This window comes from Cryptotermes secundus, unplaced genomic scaffold, assembly GCF_002891405.2.
Source record: "Cryptotermes secundus unplaced genomic scaffold, Csec_1.0 scaffold671, whole genome shotgun sequence".
In the NCBI taxonomy this organism is placed as follows: Eukaryota; Metazoa; Arthropoda; class Insecta; order Blattodea; family Kalotermitidae; genus Cryptotermes; species Cryptotermes secundus.
In genome coordinates, this window is record NW_019724595.1 from 439,988 (window position 1) to 465,070 (window position 25,083).

General features: G+C 42.1%; 1 protein-coding gene across 9 annotated transcripts in view; it reads right to left on the reverse strand.

Annotated features, from left to right (window-relative positions):
* LOC111862384 (cytochrome P450 4c3) overlaps window positions 1-25,083 on the reverse strand; it is a 373,344-nt gene that overhangs the window by 50,531 nt on the left and 297,730 nt on the right. The window contains exon 1 of one of the 9 annotated variants that reach the window (XM_033750644.1): window positions 14,615-14,677. The exons of the other annotated variants lie outside the window; for them this stretch is intronic. The gene's annotated coding sequence lies outside the window, so the exon portion shown is untranslated. Of the gene's footprint in view, window positions 1-14,614; window positions 14,678-25,083 lie in introns of those variants that run through there. 9 annotated transcript variants of the gene reach the window in all.

The following is a 25,083-nucleotide window of genomic DNA, read 5'->3' on the forward strand; positions in this document are numbered from 1 at the left end:
AAGGCTTGGACCAGCTCGCCCCGTCCACCAGAACCGCATCTGCCATGGGGTCCACTGAACGCCCCATCCAGTGCGTAGCGCAGGGTTCGTCGCTAGGGAATAAAGTGACCAGTGCGTGCACTTGAACACTCATCTCCAACTATTGCTGAATTAAGACTACGTGGAGCTATGACTCTACGGCAACATACGTTTACACGTCGCAGTGCTTATTTAAATACGACAACTTAGTTTTACAGTCTTGCAAAAGAATAAAAATGTTCAAAGAAATTTTCCAATTTGGCACAAAATTCTTAATTTCTGTGTTTCACTCGGTTTCATCAGAGAAATGCTTAAATATTCATTTTAAGGAGGCCACGATCGTTGTAGTAGGTGCACAGCGGTCCCAATTTATAATTGATCATCAGGGTTGGGGGTTTGGAGTAGGGCTAACAATTCTTCATCATAAATAGCTAGCATGTTACAAAATGTCACACAGGGACTCGGCTTTCGACGTATTATCTTTCGTCCGTGGGCTACTTCAAGGCAGTTTTAAGTACCGAGACTACACAGCGTCTGTAGACGTATTGTTCGGCGCGACTTAAGTAAGAGGGAAAGGACAGAGATAAGTACGAAAAGCTCTGGTGAAAGTACTGAAAGTAAGAAACGATTTGCGAGAGCAAGGGACAGAGGAGAGAATACTGTAAAAATAAATCTTAAGGAAATCTGGTATCAGGAGAGGCAGTCAAATGAAAACGGTTCAGAAGCCAAAACATATTAAAGAACATTTCTTACCTCAAATGTACTATCCAAAACTGTTAATACATTTACCCCACTGCGAGATAAGACGGTCAATCCCATCCTTGAGAAAGCCTGTGGGCTGTCTACGGAACCACAGCTTTACCCAGCCACACACGTCTTCGTCCGATGCAAACCGATGTCCACGAATGTCTCTCTTCAGGTCTCCAAAAATGTGAAAATCACATGGGGAGAGATCTGGGCTGTAAGGGAGATGTTGAGGCACTTCCCAACCAAATCTCTGCAGCGTATTCCTCACACAGAGTTGGCAGTGTGGGGGCGCGCATTATCATGAAGAAGGATACTGCCGTTCAATAGCATTCCAGGGCATTTTGACTTTATGGCACATCTCAGTTTCTGCAAAGTGTCTTCATAGCGCTGTACACTGATTGTGGCCCCCTGCTCGAGAAATTCGACAAGCAGAGGGCCCTTGCAATCGAAAAAGAACGCATCATCACTTCACCGGAACTTGTGTGTACGGCTTTGGATTTCTTCGGTGGGGCAGAATTCACGTGTTTGCACCGTTGGCTCTGCCGTTTTCTGTCGGGTTCAAAATTGTGGCACGAAGTTTCGTCCCCAGTGGCAGTACGGGACAGAAAATCATACTCTTCCTTATGGTATCGTTGCAAGTGACCCAGTGTTGCAGTCATTCTCTGAGTCTTCTGTTCCTCCGTGAGTTGATGTGGAACCCACTGCTTGCAGATTTTGCGGTACAGCAGGAGTTTTGTCACAATGACGTGTACGGAACCATGACTTATTCCCACCAAAAGACTAATTTCTTCCACAGCGATCCGTCGGTTTGCCCGGATATGAACATCCAACGCAGCAATAACATCAGGAGTGATGACACGATGAGCCTGTCCTGGGCGAGCATCATCTTGCAGTGACACACGTCCCTTTCGGAATCTCTTATGCTACGCCAGCACACTCTAACGTGACATGCCGTGTTCGCCACAAACAACAGACGTGCGACGATGAATTTCTCGTCGTCCTACTCCTTCAGCAGTCAAAAAGCGCACTACACTTGCTGTTCTTCTTTACCCGCCTCCATTACTGATGCTGGACGACCACACGTAGCGCTAACCTTACTTCCAGCACAATAGACAAACGACTAGTGCCCAAGGGCACGTTGTCACTGTGCTTTCCTGAGTCCCACCAAATGTTCGTACCGTAAGCAAATTCGAGTGTTACCAACTTGCGCGCCGTGTGAGTTATGCGTGGTGACCCGTCTTCATTTGACTGCCCCTTATACATTTAAATAAACGAGAAAAAGACCAAATGGCAGGATCTTGTGAACATAGCCCTGAAGCGAACTGCATGCTTCTATTAAAATAAAATTAATTTCTTGAGCAGATGACCTACTATGAGCTTCTAAACGAGATGATGTTATTTTTCTGAGAAACGGTGATTATGATATATGATGAATCAGCATGTGTAAGAAAAGAGTTTGATTTGGTTCATACACACTAGCAATATTACAAAAGGTTAATCAGCTCCGTCCGGTGTAACTGATAATTTTTTCTTTCATCCTTGACATGTTCCGGTCTTCAGAAGGACATATCAATACAGACAGATACGAACCAAATTGGTTCTAAAAATTTTAAGAAAATCTTTCTTGTAAACAAAAGACTAATTGTAATAATTTATAAATATTTTAATGTATTCATGCAGGTCGCTGTAGTTGTTAGAGGGTCAGAGTTTATGTTCACGGCATTGTGACGATACTGTCTGTATGTATTGATGTTGACCAGGCGCATGTTAATGGCAGTTTGCGCCTCTATTGATATACCCTTCTGAAGATGGTCTCTGAGACCGAAACATGTCACGGATGGGAGATTAAAAAGGAAATAAAGGAAAAGCATTTTACAGTCACAGTGGACGGAGCTCATTAACCTTTTGCAGGAAAGAAACTATTCTTATCAGTTTTGAAATCCCTCGTCAGCCTTTGCAGTACAGAAAAGAGACTTCAAAATGTGTTTTAAAAATATTTTCGAAGTTGATTATTCATAAGACAGTGATGCAGACCGTTATGTCATTATTACGAAGATACTAGATCCTATTTTCAGCATATGACAAGGACGATAAGACTGGGAACCTCGTTGAATAAACATGGGGTTCTTTCTGTAAAATTGTAAACTCAAGTTATGACGTACCGTCGAATAGATTCTATATTGTAGACAAACACTAGTATAGCTGATCAAGACCGAGATTTGAACGGAAACCCTCCAATGGAAAACTGGAGCCTCAAGCAAAGATCAAACCCAATTCGTGGGCACAGTGCTCTCATAACTGCATCGCATGCCCACATCAGGGGTTGTCAGCCCCTTGCGAGATTTCATCAGAGAGCAGCCTGTGATGACCGCTTAATAGGATAAAGTGATGTTGTTTGATGTCAGTGCCAATTTCGGAGTAATACATCTTGGTAGAGTCGGTTGCGAAACTACAAGAGTCGCACCAACTAAGGGGTGTGCCCCTCCTACATTCCGCAAGGCTTCGTTGGTTTCCTTTCCAAGCGCCTTTGTTCCAGTAACTAGCAGAAACCCACGTAAATGTTACTTTCTCAGTTTATAATATGAACGGTCTCACGCTTGCTCTGCAAATGGAACATTGACAGTTAATTTCGTTGAAGACAGAGAATTACTCTTTCTGAAGGAATTTAATGGATTTCCTTTTTTAAATATTATCTAACACAAAACTTAAAATACAGGCCTACTCATAGATAAATTCTAATTTACAGACACAAATATAAATTGTGTAAGATTTGAGGTTTTCACGGCGGTGACTATGAAGCAAGTAGTCTTCTCGGATGTGGGCCCGTGTAGATATTGTGCTAACAGACGTTTCGGAGGAACGTATCACTTCCATCTTCAAGGTAGAAGAAAAAACATGAAAATCCCCAAACGAAGAACCAGCGTGACCAGGTGATTTTCGTCTTTTTTTCTACTACCCTGAACACGAAGGACATAAGTTTCTCCGAAACGTCGGTTAACACAACATCTACACGGCGCCACATCCAAGAAGACTGCTTTCTTCACAAATATAAATTATCCGCAACAAAAGAGTAGCAGAAAAAAATAAATGCTGAAAAATAAATATAAACTTATATTGGACTTGAGGTTCTCATAGCGGTGAGTATCAACGTCCTGGCTTCTGCGATCAACGGCGTGTAGTCCAATGAAAGTAACGAACGTTCCGGAAGAATATAGTTCCTCCATCTTCAGGGCCGACAAGGAAGCCAAGCAAGAAACAAGCACGGAATAAGCAGCAAGTGGAGTCCTGTTCCACGCTGAATGCTGGATTTACGCCGGACTGTACAGCTTACGACGCAGCACTTCAACGGAAAATTGGTTCTTGCTTCATTAGCATTCATTTCATCTGAACAGGTTATACGGAATTGAATTTTAGGACAATACGCAAATTTGTCTTCTCGTCTGCTGTCTGAGAACGCAGAATTAGAATATACAAAACTGTAATTTTGCCTGTGGTTCTGTATGGGTGTGAAGCTTAGTCTGATATTAAGGGAGGAACATAGACTGAGGGTGTTTGAGAACAGGGTGTTGAGGAGAATATTTGGACCGAAAAGGGATAAAGTGACGGGAGAGTGGAGAAAAATACATCATGAAGAGCTTCATAACTTGTAGCTTTCGCAAAATATAATTAGAATGATCAAGTCAAGAAGTATGAGATACGCAGGACATTTAGCACGAATGAGAGAGAAGAGGAATGCATATAGGATATTGACGGAAAGCGAGAAGGAAAGAGACAACTAGGAAGACAACGATGTAAGTGGGTGGACAATATTAAAATGGATTTTAGAGCAATAGGATGGGATGCTGTCGATTGGATTGATCTGGCTCAGTATAGGAATCAATGTAGGACTCTTGTGAACATGGTACTGAACCTTCGGGTTCCATAAGATGCTGGGAATTTCTCGAGTAACTGATCAATTGGCGGCTTCTCAAGAAGTGCTCAGCTTCGTGTGTGAGTGGAGCGAGTGTGCGTAGAATTCGGAAGAATATGAAAACAATCAGCCGTAGCCTATTTTAAGGCACTACCTCAGTGAATCCTCAATCAGATTGTACATCTTTTCTTCCCGTATTCAAAAATTTCAACTGTTTGTCTTAATGATTGGATGATGGAGGAATTCCTAGAATACATCGAGGCTGCGGAAAGGAGAGTTACCCTAACCACCCACTTTTCCTTGTGCTGAAAATCTTTCCACGTCTCAAAACATAGAAAACTTTATCCAATTTTCGAAGTCAAAACGTGAGGAGTAGAATGTTACGGGATATAATGCCTTGTAGTTCAGTAAAACTTCACCGACGTTTCGGAAGAACATACTGTCCCCATCTCCAACATGGTCTGCTTGCCTCTGTTTCTTTCATGGCTAATTCTTGAACCCTGAAAACGGAAGCAGTACATTCCTCAGAAACTTCAGTGAACGAGTACCGAACTACAAGGCGTTAGAGCCCGCACTGACCGCCGCGACAACCCCATGTGCAGAGTAAAAACGTGAAATTTTACACTTTCAATGCGATCATAATTAACTGAGACTGAAGTCTCTAAAGGCTAATACGAAATGATACATAGAGGGCGCTCTAATCATACGTGCATGCATAGGAGAGAAGAGAAAACTTCTAGCGCTTGGGCACAACGAGCTTTGCAGGCAAACATACTCAGTGATTTGTCTTAGAATTTGCTCGTATGAGCCTCTGGGCAAGTACACTCGTACACACTGGATATTGTAATTTTAAAATAAAATCCACGTATTCATAGTAAGTGAATATTCTATTTCGTTTTTACTGTCCACGATCTTATATCCTAAGACGCATCTTCCGATAGGTCGTCTAGTTGACAAACAAGTGTGATAAAAGATAGATTTTGTTAATCCACCCATTTCGTGCAGCCATTAGATAACAGATGGCGTCACTGTAATGTATATTGCTCCCATGGGATAACTAGATGACACCACGATCCACAATGAGCTATGTGACATAAAAAAGTGCGTCAGTAAAACACACAAAACCACCTTCAGAATTCAGTATACAAAATGATCATTACACGGTTTGATACCCCTCGTGCATAATGTCACCACCAGTGTGGTAACAACCCCTCGCCTCACACCACCCTTCGAGACATAAAGCACAGCATCATTACTGAGGCTAACTAAATCTTCTTTTATGTGTTCCATCTTTTTATTATTATTTTAATAAGGAAAAAATCTAGTACCATCTGCTAATGCAAACATTTTTTGTGTTATTTCCTTTTTGCAAAAGATGACACAGTTGGAGACACCAGAGAGGGAATGGCTGTAATAGAGCAGGGGTGGCTGGGGGTGAAAAGAGATGGTGATGGGTGTTATGTGCGATGGCCACTTTGCATTCAGGGTAAAGAGGGGTGAGTTAGGTGGAGGAAGCGGCGAACTAGGGCCTGAGTGGGGGTGTGTAGACAGTTGGTGTTGTTATGTTCTGAAGTTTGAATAGAGTACAGTAGGTGCAGTCATATGGGGTTCAGAAGGGTGAAAGGAGGAAATTCGGCTGTAGGGTGGGTGTGACGTCGGAATAACGATCATTTCGGGGGTAGAGAAGCAAGTAGAGCGAGGTGGTTGCTACAGCAGTGAGTATGGAGGCAGTGGCGTGTGTCTCTTCCCTTAGGATACTTTAAGTTTAGGAAAGTAAATTTTAATTGACAATTTTCTTATTTATACAACTACATTCTTTCAGCTGCAGAGATTATGTAGACTCAGGTGAAACGAGAAGATAATTGTAAGTCGTAAATAAAAATATTTATAACACAGGAGAAAGAAAGATTTAAATATATGCAAATAGGTGTATGATACGTTTGTTTTGTATGGGTACGAAGCTTTGACCCCTATGTTAAGGAAAGAGGCGCCTGGAGAAAACTGTAGAAAGAGGAGTTTCATGTTTCTATTCCCCTCCAAATGTTATCAGGAAAATCACAACGAGGAAGATGAGGCGGGGAATGGCATATAGAACGCATGGAAGAGAACAAGTGCGCACATAGAAAAGCATGATAGAGGCGACTAGGAAGAGCTGACCATAGATCGAAGCGTGGCGTATAGACTCAACCGTTGCTATGGAGCGCCCGCAGCCTATGCGTGCGCTGTGATGTCACACAGCAATAGAAGAGATGATGCAGGCGGTGTTTTCTATAGGTCCGCTCCGAGGCTATGTGACTAGACCGACCGTGTTCTATTGAGGACTATTACCCCCAGAGTTCAATTGAAAGAATAAATATCTGGTCGTAGGTCTCAAGAGGTTTGAGGCCAAGACGAACTGATTGGCGGTAAACCGCCAATCGCAAAGTAACTTTGACTTTGAATCTGACTGTTGAGTGAGCGAGTTCAGAGCAGCAGAGGGCTCAGCTGTGGAGTGTTAAACAAACGGCAACAGAAGCGGAAGAATCTCCACCGCTAAGAGTCGTTACCAGGAAACGTCTAGCGAAAACACTGCAGAGGAATAGCCGCTGTGGAGCGCTGTTAGCACATAAAGACTAGTGAGCGTAGATTGAGAAGATTTGATTTGTAGTGTGGAAATCAGCCATAGTGTAATAATAATTTGTAGCACAAGTTGTCAATGAAAAGTCCGTCGAGTGTAACAATGTTTTTAGGTCACTTATTTATCTCACTTGCCTTACAGGTTTCGGTTCAAGAGAAACCATCATCAGAGGCACGTATTACAAACACATGAAAACACTGGCGTTGTTTAATGTACACAGTATGTAAGCTGCGTGGACGCTGTTACAGATATCGAAGTGTAAAAGCACAACACTTTCTAGTAGCATTGAATGCACGTACAACTCTTGCCTTCCATCTGAAAATTGCCCTCAAATTGAGCAGTCAATGTTAAAATATTTAAAAGTTTAAAACATTTAAAGTAAAATGTTCGGCTCCTTCTTGTTGATTCGTCCCGATGATGGGAAATGTCAACTTGAGGTTGTGTAGGCTGCAAAGATATTGTATTACATTAGGTTTTATATATTATTATATATTTAATTTTAATTTATTTTTGCTTAGTGTTGTATTTGATCCTTGCTTACCTTATGGTCAGATGTTTCTTACGCGTTGTGTGTTGTGTACTGCAGTGGGAGTTCTACGTCAGTGTTATTTAAAGCCTTGTGTGTTATGACGTGGTAGGGGGTGTGTTTATACAAGTAGTAATGAGGTCGAACATGCTGTTCTGGTTATTGATCTCTTTTGCCTGTTTCTGCTCATCTATTAATTTGTTATCCCTATAGTGGCGGTAAATTTGATATTCTTCCTTTATATTCATTAATTTACCTTTCCTTGCCACTTCAATCAGTTCCATGATTTGCGAAATTGGGCCGTATTGATGTTGTCTATTTAAGATATGTTGAGCATAGGCTGAGTCATTTTTATTGAATCTTATACTTCTTATATGTTCATTATAGCGTGTTATCAATTTTCTGCCTGTTTGACCTATATACACTTGTTGGCACTCCTGGCAGGTCAATTTGTATAAGAAGGAGCCGAACATTTTACTTTAAATGTTTTAAACTTTTAAATATTTTAACATTGACGGCTCAATTTGAGGGCAATTTTCAGATGGAAGGCAAGAGTTGTACGTGCATTCAATGCTACTAGAAAGTGTTGTGCTTTTACACTTCGACATTTGTAGCAGCGTCCACGCAGCATATATACTGTGTACATTAAACAACGCCAGTGTTTTCATGTGTTTGTAATACGTGCCTCTGATGATGGTTTCTCTTGAACCGAAACATGTAAGGCAAGTGAGATAAATAAGTGACCTAAAAACATTGTTACACTCGACGGACTTTTCATTGACAACTTGTGATTGATAGTGTAACGGACCAAAAATGAAACAATTCAAAATAATTTGTAGTTATGACTTGTAAGTTGTCAATAAATCTTTTCACCAATCCAAACCTCTTCTATAACCACTAATACACGTGAAAATATTTGCAACAAATTTGTTCAAAGCATTGCTGGGCAACGGCTCGATAAACAGCTTGCGATACGAGCACGCAACAATAGGACGAATGTTATAGCTCTTCGCTAGACAACAGTCAGGACGCCAATGGACTGGCGAGATAGCAATCACGTGACTTGTGTTTTCTATGCGATCCATGCGGAGCCTATATAGAGGATCTGTTGTAGCTTAGATTAGTGCAGTGCAGTGAAGTTGAGAGTACTAGGACGAGAATGAAGCATACCCTTAGAGAATTGTGAAGGTCTGTTGAGTACGGATTAGGACAGAGGAGTACAGAGTAACTGAAGACGAAATAAGAAGACTTCATAGTGATTTGAAGTGCCAGTTTCTATGCTGAGATCCGTTGCCGGGAGGCGACTAGTGCGTCTGCAGACGAGCGATAGCGCTGTATTTAAGCGTGATTAGGAGAACTTGTACCCAAGTGACAATAAATCCAATCATCCGATCTGGAACCCCTTATTTTCGTCACGCGTGCCCCCTACAAGTGACAGTTTATTAGAGAACGAGGATGAGTTGGTGTGGACTGGATTCATCTGGCTGAGGATAGAGACAAATTACGGCCCCTTGTGAACACGGCAATGAATCTGCCGGTTACAGAATATGCCGAAAATTTCTTGACTAACCAAGGAGACATCAGCTCTTCAAATGGATTCTGTTGCATGGTCTTAGTTAACAAAATATTGATGTGCTCTGTTTCACCCCCCCCCCCTCTAACTCCGTTAGTGTTTCCATGGAGTTCACTCGTAATATCTCGATATGTTTACGATAGGGGCACCGCTGAAACGAGAAGATGTTTGTGAAAGAATTAAGATATTTGGCCATTTTCCAAAAATCCCCATGAGGGCAAGAGTCCAGATGGGTCTTAACTATCTAATTTCGACGACGAGTTAATAACTTTTCATATCTTCGGAATCTAAAACATCTGCATTAGGCCGAAACAAAGTCAATAAATTACACGAAGATGCTATTTCGAGTGTTCCTGTGCTTAACTAATTAAGCACTGCGCCTGAAGGCTTATGAAGGAGTGGGTGTATACAGGCATATTTTCTTGACCTCGGCACTAGCTTTAGGTCAGTGGTCAGCTTCACGCCCCTGCCGCTTTATCCGCGGGAAAAGACCTCCAAAGTACCCATTGGATAGGAGACTGGGTTGACCTCAGAGCCGGTCTGGGTAACGTGGAAAAGAGAAAATTCTTGACTCTACTTGAACTCGAACTCCGACCACTCGGTCATCCAGCCTGTAGCCACTAGCTCTCCCGAGTATGCTATTCCGGCTCCATATTATATAAGTAGCCCTATTTAAATATCTTAACCTTTTAAAATTATATTTTCCAATCACAAATTTCACTCGCCCAAGGAGTCCTACCGTCGGTGTAACAAAGATAACGAAACTGAAGAAGAGGTCAGGGCCCAACAAAGGGCTGTAGAGCCATTAATTCATAAATGAATGAATCACAAATTTAGCAGTTAATAATTCGCTGCTTTCATTACGAAGCTTAGGGCTGTGAATTCAGCGAGGGACTTGAAATAGCAGCAGGGCTAATCACTGAACCCCTGTAAATGCTACAACGTCTGTTTCGTCGTCATCTGAACTCACGCCACTGGAGCGCAAGCGCAAGGTGAGCAAAGTAAACTCTCTGAGAGGCTTTAACGTGTGACACAGGCTCGATCCTCCGCAGAACCCCCGGGAGCGCAGTGTTGCACCTCTCAGGATGAACAGGGGAGACATGCGGTGTTTGCACGGAGTGTATCAAATGAACGAAATAGAGTAAGGCCGTGTCTGGGCTGCTCCATAGCTCAAGCAGTTACTAGCTGGCTTCCCACCGTGGCAACCCGGGTTCGATCCCGGATCTGATCAAGTGGGATTTGTGGTGGACAAAGTGTCATAATCAATTGTAGTTACGATTTGTAAGTTGTTCAATAAACGGATTAACAATCTGAACGGCGTCTTCAGTAGCAAAACACGTTACACCCTTATCGAAGTGATGACCGAGATACACTGGAAATACGCACAGATACACGTGTACATGTTGGTGTTCACTAAAAGGTAAAGTTATCCCTGCATTTAACTAATTAAGCAATATGCCATGAAGACGTTTTGGGGAGTAGATTTATAGACAAAATTTATTGACCTCGGGACTAGTTGAGGTGAGTGATCAGCTACACGCTCCGTCCGCTTTACCCCTGAGGAAAGAGCCTCCGACACCCATTTGATAGGAAGCTGGGTTGATCCTAGAGCCGGTCTGGCTGACATGGGGAAGAGAAAATGCTTAACCCTACCAGAACTTGAACACCGAACCCTCAGTCGTCCAGCCCGTAGCTAGTTGCTGTGCTGACTACGAAAGTGTTCATTATTTGTTTGTTATATTGTAACCAAAATTTTTAGATTTTTTCAGTACTTTTTGTAAAATTCCACAACATCAAGTTTAGTGAAAATTCGTTCAATGATTCTAGAACACGGCGAGACAGGCAGTCATGGCACAGTAATAGGAGAATTTATTTTTTATTTTTTGTTGCGGGTGCGCCAAGAGATATCGATATAATTTATTCTCTGTGTAGAAGTGCTCGTACAAGGAGGAGCTATTTGAAGCCATTCAGTGCGATAAGCTTAAGAGTACTATAATTACAACCAACTTCATAAAGTAATAAAATAAGTTAAATTTTTTCAATGGCTCTTCCGGCCCATTCAGGGCCCAGGCCTCTTACTCAGTTCCGTAATCATTTTTACACACAGTATGACCCCTTGTACGAGTGATCAGCTGATCAGCCCGTCGCAAGGCCGCTACCTACACATAGGACAACACAAACACAGAATAAACGCATACACACACCAAAATCCATGCCTTGATTGGGATTCGAACCCACGATCCCAGCTTCCGAGCGAACGAAGGTAGTTCATGCCTTAGACCGCGCGGCTACTGTGACCGGCAAGTTAAGTTAATAATCAGATATATAACTCGCCAATTATATGGCCTTTTCTTGAAAGGATGTATTTATCCAAATTATTTTAGTGTGTAAGATTTGAAGTTTTCCACAGAGGTGACTATGAAGAATGCCATCTTCTGGGATGTGGCGTCGTGTGGATCTTGTGTGAAACGACGTTTTGGAGTAGGTGTCGCCTCCATCTTCAGGTATGAAAATGAAGGCGATACGTTCCTCCGAAACCTCGGTTCACACAAGATCCACACGGCGCCACATCCCAGAAAACAGCATTCCTCTTATTTTAGTGCGTTCAAATTAACAAATCATCATCATCATCATCATCATCATCATCATCATCAGTAATCTGTCAGACGACAGTTCCACGGTCTCTTCCAAAACAATTCCTCCACTTAATGCGATCTAGAGCTTTCTCCTTCAAATGACAGTATCCTCTTCTGTCCCCAAGGTCATCCAGCATCTTCTTACGTCTTCTTCCCCGTCTTCTTGTCACTTCTATCCGCCCCTCTATCTTTCCTTCAATAACTTCTTTTAGAAGGCAGTTTCTGCGTAAAACATGACCAATCCAATTAGCCTTCCGTTTTCTTATTTCGTGTAGGATATTCCTCTGCTCACTGACTCTAATTAACACTTCTTCATTTCTCACATAATCGGTCCAACTGATCTTCTCCATCCTTCTCCAACACCACATTTCGAAACTTTCCAGATGTTTCTGATCTACTGCCCTAAGTGTCCATGTTTCAGCCCCATACAGAGCTATGCTCCAAATGTAGCATTTCACTAGTTTCTTCCTCAAATTTAAGTCCAATTTGCTGGTAAAAAGATTCTTCTTCTTGCTAAATGCAGCTTTTGCCATGGCAATCCTGGATTTAATTTCACAAGTACACCTTCCATCATCTGTTAACAAGCTACCCAAATATTTAAAACATTTCACATTCTCCAGTTGTTTTTGGTCTATCTTTATTGTGACTGGGGTTGGTTGTCTCGAAATTTTCATTACTTTTGTTTTCTCCACATTCATTTCCATGCCATAGCACCTTCCAAAATTAACAAATATTCAAACAAAATTCAATTATTTTTATTGGAATACCAAGCGGAGTATCTTTTTGTGAATTATTTAACGTCGCTGATTGTATAGCGTCGAACGGTAGGATGATTAGTGAACAGCTAATCGGCCAGAATTTGGAAGATACTAGCTGTAGCCTAATGGACCTACTATACCCTGCATTGTTCTGAAGGAACTGAGGAAAACCAGGATGCTTTCTCATGATAGCCAGTATCCTCGAGATTCAATTCCAAATTTAGAGCAGTACCGCTACACACACCTGCTCACTAATCGGAATACTGACAGATGTACATGAAATGTAACCATAAAATTGTCGGAGAAAGAAAGGACACCGAGGGCCCCCCCAGGCCCATATGCTGAAGCAAGTTATGTCTTTAAGTACTTCCTTATAACACTACTGAACAGTTCAGTTTGAAAACGAAACAATTCCGAGCCACTGGACTTATCCCCCTTTCAATTTAATCAATTCAATAACTGGATATTGTCTTAGGTATTCGTGCATTAGCGTGCGCAATGGTGAGCATAACGTAAATAAAGGAAATGACAGAATACAAAATGGATATGCAAACCGACGGAGACCGCGTGTGTGACATTGCAATCGGACTACACGTTCTCCCTTTTCTTGACGACCGCAAATATCACTATCATCATATGAGCACCATCTAGAATTTTGTCTGGGAGATCCAGAGTTCGAATTTCTACCAGGTTATCAAATATCATGTTTTAAGGTAATTGCTTCTTTCCGGCTGTGGTTTGATTCCCGACAGAAGCTGGAAGCTTTCTCGTCACCACGTCCAGATCAGTTCTGGGGGCTCACCCAGCCTTATATTCAGTGTCTGTGTGTGTGATGGAGCAGTTTGCCCTGACATTAAAGCCTTCTGTGCATGCAACTGACTGCTTTTCTGCACCCGACGCTCATATCTGAACTCTAAACCTCCCTCCCGCCTCGGTGTTACTGAAACAACTGAAAACTACTTTATCTTCTACTTTCCTGGCGGATATCAGGGGATATTTTGAACCGTACCTACGTCGCCTCCATTGAAATCCTTTTTACTGTCAATCAGTAACGCACTACTCACGTCATACGTACGTTACGCTGCAGTGAAAGTTCTCCCATTGCTATGCACCACAAGGAATTACGAAATGCTCATTCAAGAGTTACGTGTTTGATGGAGGTAAGTGGTCAGCTCCACGCTCTGTCGCTTCTCCAACGAAGGAAGGGTCAGTCCGTGCCTCGATGGAGGTTTGGAGGACCCCAGAAGCGTCCTGAATTTTCTGCTGCCCGTGCATAGACAAATGTGAAGGTAAAATTGTCCCTGCTCTTAATTAAGCATCATGCCTTGAAGATGTATGAGGAAGTAGAGGTATAGTTCTACACATTCTTCTTTTCGGAACTACATGGAGGTGAGTGATCAGCTTCGCATTCCGGCCGCTTCATCTCTTTGAAAGAGTCCTTGCAAAGAATAAGACAGGAGACTCTCTAGGCACCATAGCCGGTCTGGACACTGTTGCCCCTGTCGGAAATCGAACCATGATCCCTCTGATTTGTTGGGATTTTGGACTTTATCCATCGTCCTGGTTTTTAAGATAACAAATAAAAAACACGACGTTTCGGAAACTGGATCTGTTTCCGTCCTCAGGTGAAGGAAAACACCTATTCAGTTGGGTCCCTTAGAAAAGCTAGCCTCAATCACTGGACTCAATCACTGTGTTATACACCATCGTCAGAATCCTATAGTAACTACATGATCCCTCTGTTTACCAGCCCGGAGTCTACTCACTGCACCATGCTATATCATGGCACTTTTCCCAGAATATTTTTCAGATGAATCAAAATTACTCACTGAAGAGACTGTCGATTGGATGTCCTAGGTTCAGTGTGAAGCTGGAAGAGGTTGTGGCTGTATCTTGGCTCCTTCATCCAAGGGTCAGGTCAGTTGGTGAGGTGACTGGAAGACTGCAACTCAATGTCCTCTAGAGGCTTGCACTTCTATCTACGTGTATCAGGGTCAGCTCAACGAGGAAAGTTGCTTCCTACAGGTTGGATGACCGGCAGGGGTAAAGAATTTTTATCGTCGACGCACAGAAGTGTCTTAGTCAGTAAAGTAGTTATATGTGGGTGTGTTGGCCTGGATCAGTTCCTGGCAGGAGCAGTAGCGACTGGAACCTTCCGGCTCCACCTCTTCTTGCAGTTACTTCCAGACTGGACAGGCGCTGCGCCCTGTTCCTCACAGAATGAACCAGCTCCCAATATTACTGAGGAATAAAAATAAATTAGAATATCTCCTAGTCGGGATAGCTCTGTGGATATAGAGATGGACTACGGGTCGGATGACCGGTGCTCAATTCCCTGAAGGGACAAGTTCTTTTCTCTATTCCCTGTAACTTCCAAACGAGCACTGGGGCCCATGCAGACTGCTACGCAATTGATAATGGGCGTTTCTTTACCCGAGAGTAAAGCGATATGGGTTCGAATCTCACAATTAACCTACACTTTACTGTCGAGGTCAAAAATGGTGGACAGTTTGTCTCTACTCAGCAGAGTCCAGACCCTCTGATGCCTACCCAGTCTCCTATACAAAGGGCACCAGTGGCTCTTTCCCAGGGGGTAAAGAGGCGAAAGCGTGAACCTGACCACTCATTTCTATCTACTGTCGAGTTCATGAACGTTGAAGTAATACCTTCACGCCTCCTCATGTTTTCATGGCGTAGTGCTTAATTAGTTAAGCACGGAGACAACTTGACTGTCCGGAGCGGCTCTGGGGTCCACCAAGTCTCCTATCAAAGGGGTACCTGGGGCTATTTCTCAGGGGCTAAAGCCGTGAGAGCGTAAAGCTGACCTAGCGCCTCCATCTAGTGCCGAAACTAAGAAAATGGGGCTAAACCTCCACTCCTTATATCTTCATGGCATAATGATTTGATCAGTTAAGCACAGAGAGAACATTTTTCCATTCGTTCATTCATTTATCCATGGCTTTGGCCTCGCCTTCAGTTTCATGAACTTTTGTACGCAGTTGGTAGGATTCCTTGGACGGGGAATCAGCCCGTCGCAAGGTCGCTACCTGCACACAGGACAACACAAACACAGAGACATCCGTGCCTGAGGCCGTGCGGCCACTGTGATCGGCACATTTTGACCTTATATGTATAAGAATAATGCATTTATCCGGAAGTCCCTGAAGATGGCCATAGCAGAAACACAATAAGCTTTCTAATCACTAGTTTGCAAGTGATGCTACCTCTGAAGTTTCCAAGCACTGTACTCAGTGCTGGTGCTACATATAGGCGTCCGTAAGGCTGTTTCCATTGAACTGCAGTTCTGCTGCGACTGGGTGATGATTAATTAGAGTCAGATGAATATTTATGAGAAAGAGGGAGAGCGCTCGCCAAGCAGTGTACAACAATGGGCAGGGGATGTACGGAGGGAACAGGGTTAAAACGATGATTGGAATTACAATGGTTTGTTTGCAGGGGAGGGGACAAACGGGAACTCGTATTGGCCTCACAATGGGATGTGTTGGCAGTAGAGACAGTAGCGAAATAACATCAAGGAAGTGTAGCGGAAAGAAAGAAATGTTTCAGTGGGTACAATGACCGGTTACGGGCTGGATGGCTGAGGAATCGGGGATCGATTCCTGGGAAGAATACCGGATTTCTCTCTTATCTGAATAGTCCTTACCCGCTATGGGACCCTCCTAGTCTCCTGTGCGATAGGTATTATGGGCTATTTCCTCAGTGATGAAGCCGCCGGGGGCGTGAAGCTAATGAATCACCTCCACCTAGTGCTGAGGTTAGAAATGCAAGACTATGTAATGTCAGTCCCCTATACGCCTTCAGGATGCAGTACTTAATTAAGGCCAGAGATAATTTTATATTTTACTGACGAGTGATCTATAACTTCCTAAGGTGTAAGAACTTAAAAATCTCGCAAAGACATTGGCTGGTTCTCCAAATAAATATTGCCACATGTAAGGGGGTACGCGTGACGAAAATAACGGGGTATAGTTCGGATGATTGGATTTATTGGCACTTCTGTTACAAGTTCCCTTAATGACACTCAATTATAAAACTATGGCTATTCTACACACTTTGAGTTCACCGTTGCACACACCAGGATTATCAGCCTTCACTAGTTGTCTCCTGGCAACGGATCTCAACACAGAAACTAGCACTAGCCTTTTTGCCATTTCTTGTTCAGTCACTCTGGAATATCGAAACTCAACTCAACTCCGCCTGTTACTCGCTCCTCCAGAGCACAACCACCTGCAAACAACTTTTGCTGTCTCCTGTAAAACTTCGGCATGGACCTGAAGAAAACACGTCACATGGTCACTATACACTGTTCAGTTACGTCACTGTTTACCTACCGGTTGCCTAGAAACGAATTACATAAGAGAGCTATTCTACTTTTGCGAGCGTGTGTTACTTAGCAACGGCTGTTTCTGTGGTTCAGCCACAATACAACATACTAACCTACTAACACCATGCTACACATTCTTGTTGAGAATGTAAACAGCTACTCAAGAAATTTTCACCTTTTTTCTACAACCTGAAATGTTATTAGTTTTCATAAGATTCCGTCACTGAACAGCATTCCTAGCCATTTGAATCCGGTTCATAATCTCAAACAATATCTAACATGCATTTCAAAATTATACCACGATGTCCCTTAGGTCAGGCGAGTGTTCTTATTCTTCTTTTTCAGGATTTCAAACTGATGTGTATCATCGGATTGGATGTCTCTTGCTCCCTATGCGTGCTACATAACCCACGTATTTCGCCGTCCCTGAACTGATAATTCCGGTAACATTTACTGAAGGTCACACACTATTAACTAGTTCCATTATTCTGAACCTTCTGCATCGTCCTGACCCTGTCTTCAAACCCACAATTTCTCCGCCTCTGTTTGTGTTTCTGTAAAGGAGAGAAGGAATTCCAACCCCTTTGGGGCTCCTCTCCATCATCGCGCCCTTCAGACTCTGCACTGTCTTAGTGTCTCGCCCTCTCCCTTACATCAAAATATTCTCCTTAGTGCCTTATTTACATTCACTCTCAAACCACTGCAATTGTTCCTGTGTCCGACAGACCAAGTTTCACACTCATATCCTCTCCAAAGTCTGAGTGACACTTACAGACTATAATATATTATAATTGTATAAATGCAATATCTGAAAGTTCACTTGTGTAGGTCACTTCGTTTAGTACACAAAGGAGATAGAGGGAGAGATGGCTAAAGGAAAAGGTGAAAGAACAAGGTGAGAATGCACTGGAGAAAATGAGAATATGGTGAAACAGTAATAACAGCAGCAGTGGTGGTGGTGGTAGTAGTAAGTAGTAGTAGTAGTAGTAGTAGTAGTAACAGCAGCAGCAGTTGTAGTATTTGTAGCGGTATTAATAGTAGCAGTAGTAGTTAGTAGTAGCGGCAGCTGTAGCAGTAGATGAGACGATGTGTAGACTCAATTACGCGTGCAGATGCGCACTTTCCCGAGGCCTATTCTCATAGGTGAGATAGTCACCGATAGTAACAATATTTCACAATAAAATGCATGAATCACATAGCCCTTAATTAAAACAAACCGCTCAGCTTTATCTTTTCTTCTAGGCACCTTTAATCCATGTTAAATTTGTAAAATAAATTTGTATGAAATTAGCCTACGGCATGTGCGATTCCTTTATTAATATTATCAGTTTGCAGGTGAACTTAGCGGACAGTTCTACAGTAATTTTGTAATAAAGTAAATTGTAATAGGCTTGGATACGCTTCATTTCACCTAATAAATAAGTGTATTTTCAAACAGGCCTGTCTCTTCTGTGAGGATAAAGAGGCAGAATTCAGGGAGTGAATTTTCAGAAAATTCGCGATGCTTTGCATTAACACGCAAGAAGCAGTTGGTAATATTCAGGAATCATCACACACCACCACGGGTCAGGTACCGGCTGTGAGATCTGTCAAAGCTCCACGTCTTCATAAAACTGACTTTCCCTTAGGTTCGTGTTGATAATCCTTACTTGGACATTTGCTATCACAAGTAAGTTTTGTGTGGCTTCCAAAGTCTAGGTCACCATTTCCTTCAGGTCACAATCACATCCTTTTGATTCACCATTCAGCCATCGTCCTATCGCGCTACAGGCACAGAGCTTACTCACTGATAGTGTCATACAGTGGTGCCCATAATCTGCTTGCATATTCTGCCGTTCCTATTATCTTCTATTAATCCAGAAATTTTGAAAAAGTATGAGTAATTGAATTTTTAATTTCTTTAAAATACTATCCATTTGGTTTATTATCCAAGTATGTAACCCGTAATTATCATCATGTACTTCTAAAATTAAATCTGAATATATATAATTTATTCGCATCTGAACTGATAATGTTTCAGGTTACATGTAGCACACCTGTGCCAGCTGAGTTCTCACCAGAGTCTTGTAAGTATTATGTCCAATATGTCTTCACTAATGACGGTTTGAATGCCGGTCACAGTAGCCGAGTGGTCTAAGGCATTAGCTGCCTTCACTCGCTCGGAAGCCGGAACCGTGGGTTCGAATCCCACACAAGGCATGGATGTTTGGTATGTGTATGTGTTTAGATAGAGGCGACGAGCTGATTACTCGTCCAAGGAATCCTACCGTCTGTAAAATAATCATGAACTGAAAAATTAGAGGCCAGGGCCCAAGGGGGTTTTAGAGCCTGTGAAAAAATAATGACGGTTTGAGTAACTAATGTACATTTTCAACTTTGCATGAATTTAGAAAATGATCAATGACATTTTCTTGCTTTCACATGATAGTTGTAGCTAAGATGATGTACTTGTTGCCATGTGCACTTATATAAATATTTTATTAATCATGCAAATTTTACTCCTGATGTGGCTTCTATCTAAAACGGCATGATTTTCTTCAACCGAAACTGACAATCTGAGAACATTTCATGATAAACGAAGGAAGAATCTGTAAATATCGTCCAAACTCACATTAATTTCTCTTGCAACATAACTGACTGTCACAGAAAATATCTTGAAAAATGTAGTTCCATTTGAATGTTAAAGGATCCGAATGCCGAAATCTGGTTGGGCTCAACCTGCCCCTTCTATAGAAGTGAAACACAATGTCTTCGGAAAGGTACCACTAGGAGCGTGCAAGTCGCGTGCAGAGCATGTGTTCTGTTCAAACCCACAGTCACTCCCCACAGTAATACCAACTTGCATAAAGCGGGTTTACTTTGCCACTATAATACGGTGGACCACACAACAAAAGCGCTCGAGATTTCCATTAGAATAGGATGGGATGTCTGGATGTTGAATTTGAGGGCAAGCATCTCTTGCTCTGACCACATGACGCTCCAGACATCCGTTCCTACGAGCGGACGCAGCGGTATATCATAAGCGTGCTCTGTTTCGTTACGTTCTGAAATTCGGGTTCACACTGATCACCTTGTTTTTACATTACGCTAAATCACAGTATGTTAATTTCATACGTTGGTTTTAATTATAATGGTCACTCGTGTAAAGACAATGACAACGACAATAAAAAGGCAAAACTATCCCTGCAACAGACCGTGAAGGCCCATAGGGTTGTGAGCCGTCGAGGCTCCCACATTTCCTCTAGATAATCGGCTTACAGATGGAGGTAAGGTTGTTAGCCTTAAGCGCCGGCCGCTCTTCACTCCCCCAGGAGCATTCCTGGTACTCATTTCTGTTAGAGGCTGAGTCGACCCCAGGGCCATAGTGCGGCTGGAAGGATTATGTAAATTTAAATAGAATCCACCTCATTGGGACTCGTACCCACGACCTTCCGGCTTGTAGTATAGTTCCTCAACCAACTATGCTACTGCGTGCCTCGACGACGATGACGATGATAAACTAATAATAATAATAATAATAATAATCGATTTGCAGGTTCCAAGGTACGTAAATTGAAATTTTACTTACAAGTTAAGCAAATTCCTCTATATTTCTTAAGAAAAGACTGAATTTATGCGAAGACACTTCTTGTAAATATTTATATAAAAAACATGTTATACATTTTGCGACACATGGGGTTCTAAAAGCAACGATTATGAAGATTACTGCTCTTATGTTATGATGCCAGCTATAGCCACTCCCTCGCCTAAGATATCATGGAGGCTATTTGCAAAGACGCAGACATGACTGCAATATTGGAAATTATAACGTAGTCTTAGATCAGTGTAGGCCTTGTTGTACTCCAGATATATGATGATGGAGTACAAGTACTTTACGGATTTCATGAAAGTTGATACTGGAATATGAGCCCTGTAAACAGTGATCATTTGGGGCGCGGAATTTTCTCAATGCGCTCGTCTATTTAAGACGCGGTTAGTTGAAGAATTCTCTCTCCTCCATGTCGTCCTGACCGGCTCTGGGGTCCACCCAACCTCCTATCCAATAGGTACCATAGGCTCTTTCCTAGGTGGAGAAGAGGCTGGGGCGTGAAGCTGACCACTCGCGTCCAATTAGTGCCGAGGTGAAGGAAACGTGGATATACATTCACTCCCCTTTGCCTCTTCATGGCGTACTGCTGAATTAGTTAGGCGCAGGGAAAATCAGATCCTTTTTTACCTTTTACAGTCTCCTACTCAATACTCGATGCCCGCTTGCAGATGGCTTAGACAGAGCGCACAGAAATCCGCGTGACTATCGCCCTACAGGACGTCACGTGAAAGCAGACAGTAATGTTCAAGGACTAATGCGCCGAGTGTTACTGTCATTCTGGAGGAAGCCATTATTAGGGGCCACAAGGACCTCGGATTCTCTGCCAGATATTGCAAAAGGAAATGACTGCAAATATCCACAATATTTACCTAACAGAACGTATCTCTAAAGTTTCACTTAAATTGGCCAAGAAAGACAAGTGATTTGAAAACGCACAGACAGCCACACACCGAGGCTCAAGATCAAGTGTGTATGCGTCTTTTCCAATGTTCCCGAAATTTGAGGCTATTTGTGTGTTCGGATTAAAAGTAACGACTCGTTCAAGGGGAGTTTCGATGTGTGTGGCGCCTCCAGTCATGTAGCTCAGACGCTGTCCGCTCCGTGTGAGGATACAGCTTCCTGGTACACGGCGGTCCCACGGTTTTTACTTCTGCTCATTTTCAAGGGGTACGCATTTCGAACTCCTGCACTAGCCGCTCGGAATCAGTTCCGTTGTTTGACTACTGTAGGAAGCCCGAAACCGAGAGTTTTAATGAAATAGAAATTGCTCAAGCTTTTTAAATGTTTCATGTTACGTCATATCCGTTATAGAATTAAACTTCAATAATGGAAAACAGCTTTTGTTAGAAATCATTATAGTACATCGTATAACTACACTAAATTTTGGTCAGCATTTTTTCTAGATAAACACTAAAATTAATTAATTTCAGGTGTGGATTTACATAAGAATTTGAATTGTCTCTTACATATAGCGAAAAGTTTTTAAAATTTTTACAGGTTATTGTGGAAATTGGCATATTTAGGCATATCAGACGAATGCTAAGACCATAAAAAAATTCTGTGCTTAATTAAGGATCATGCATGAAAAAATACGTAAGAATTGAAGTCTATCTCCACGCATTCCTAATGCCGGTTTTAGAAGGATGCGACATGGGTAAGCTACAAGCCTCTGTCATTTTACCTCGTCGAAGAGACCCAGAACCCATTGGATAAGACAGGAAAGTACTTCCTCTACCTGGAATATAATCTCAGTTTTCAAGCCAAAGTCAAATGATTATACTGAGTAGATATTCAGGTTTGTACGAAAATTTTCGTATGCAAATTTCATTCACTTCAAATTCCTCTTAAAATCCATATTACTTAAAGAATTAAAATATATTTTAGGGGGTATCTCACGAAGTTATGACAGGAGAGAAAGATATTGTCAATAAAAGTTATACGTATCCATAAACTAAATATGTTACGTCTTATAAAACTCGTTAGAAGGAATTGTTTCAAGAAAATCGCTAGCACAGTAACAGCATATATTAAGTGCGCGACATAAAAGTCCAGCCCAAACTCTTGCTATCGTCCTGCCATCTATCTAATGTCTTACGAAATGCATGTTCATGCTTCCACCAACAAGGAAATATTTTATATTTTCTTGTTCTTGCTTGTTTCGTTTCCTGTCCCAACCCAGGAAATTTTCTTTCTCTGCTACACCAGATAAATCTAAACGATGTAGATTTGTATGGGTGTGAAACTTGGTCTCTGATTTGAAGGAAAGAACATTTGCAGAGGGTACCTGAAAACAGGGTGCTGAGGAGAATATTTGGACCAGAGAAAGATGAAGTTATAGGTAAGAGAAAACTGCATAATTAGGAACTTCATAACTTGTACTCTTCGCCAAATGTGATTAGAATGCTCATGTCAAGGAGGATGAGAGGGGCAGGGAATGTAGCACGCTTGGGAAGAAGAGGACTATATGTAGTGTTTTGGAAGGGAAGGAAGAAATGCACGTGAGTTGGAAGATAATATTAAGACGGATAGGATGGGGTGAAATGTACTGGGTCCATCTACCTAGTGGAGGGTTCTTGCGAACACAGTAATACAAATTCAGGTTCCATAAAATATTCGGAAATTCTTGAGTAGCTGAGCGAATGGCTACTTCTGAAGAACTTATTTCTAATGAGTTAGAGAGTTATACCAGGCAATTCTGAATCAGAGGTTAATAAATTATATAAACCTAAAGCACTAAAACTTGCGTTAGTTTTTGTATTCGTCATCGTCTTAATGAAGTACTTGCGACATATTAACCACGGCACTGGAAAACTTGAGACATTTCAGCTATCGCCTTCCGGACTGCAGGAGCTGAAATCTGTCGGTTACTGGGGTGGAATGCAGACATGCTCTAGCTGAAGAGAGAGGCCCTGTCTATTCTTCACTTAGTTCCAAGGGAATCCTGGGACTTAGTCGGGTATTAACTAGTGCAGAAGCTCTCGGGGAAAAGATGCTGAAAGGATTTTCAAATTATTCAAGTGGGATTTCGTTGTTGTGCCTGTGGCAGACTTAAATATGTCCGCAGGAGATAAAAAGGGCTTGGGGCTGTTGAAAGGATACTACGTAGCTTGCGGTGTATTGAAGGCGTGACGAAATAACGAAGCTATATTAAGACGTGAGATCAGTTGAATATGAGAGAAGAATTTTAATAAATGGAAGACTAACTTGCTCCTGGAATAATTCAAACAATGAAGAGAACGGTGTTCTTTGTAATGTCGTGTAGTTCATGGAAAGAGACCAATGCCCAGACGTAGGTAGGACTATAATATTAAAATAGATCTTAAAATGGGTTGTAAGAATTGGATTCATCTGGGTCAGGATAGGGACCTTGTGAACGTGGGTATCAAAAATGTTGGCATGTTCTTGAATAGCTGATCGACTGGCGGCTTCTCAAAACGAACATAACTATATGAAGTTTTTTTAATTCGCTTGTGGGGGGGGGGCGACCACACAGTAGGCTGTACGCGTTCCCCCACTTTACCTCGCTACTGACACTTCTATTCCGATGCACGGCCTGCGAGACCTAAGTTTCTCACCTCACGCAGCACCGAGATTAAGTTAGAAGATCACAATCTAAATTGTCACGCAACTAAATACTTCAAACAAATGAATCCAATGTTTGGAATAACACCCAACACGTCCAGTTCTTGGGATTTCTGAACGTAACTCTCACCAACAAGCCCACATCCACACTGCCACAATCTCCATTTGCCTTACAGGAACAGAAAAGGGATCAACTTGCTACTGGGCGCAGCTCGTCTGCTTTATATTTTAAACGCGGGTTCATGCCTTCAAGAAAACCTACCACAAATTCATTACAAGGCCAGTCAGAAAATAATTAGTGTTTCTTCTGAAGAAATGAAACCCACAAATAAATTGCGAAAGAAGCGTGTTATTTTAACATTAAAGAAACTGTACAAATAGTTACCATTGCCATGCAAAGGACGGCACAAAAAGTACACCTAATTTGTTCAGAGCCCGAAAATAACAAAAGATTTGAGATTTTCGCTGCTACCTGCTTCATGCTGGTTTCTTGCAGAACTCATTTTTTTGCCCTGAAAATGGAGGCGACATGTTCCTCCGAAACCTCAGTTGACTTTCAAGGGACTACATGCCGTTATATCCCAGAAGGTAGAACTTTTCAAATAATTAAAAGACGTAAAGATTAATGTCTGTTTAGCTACCAAGACGAGAACCCAAATCCTCACAGCCCTAAGTAAAGTACTCGGCAGCTGCAGAGGATTCGAGAGGCCTCTCCATCCGGCACTGAGAAAGTGATTATACATCTAACAAATTGTAACACATTTGACGTTCATAACTTCCAG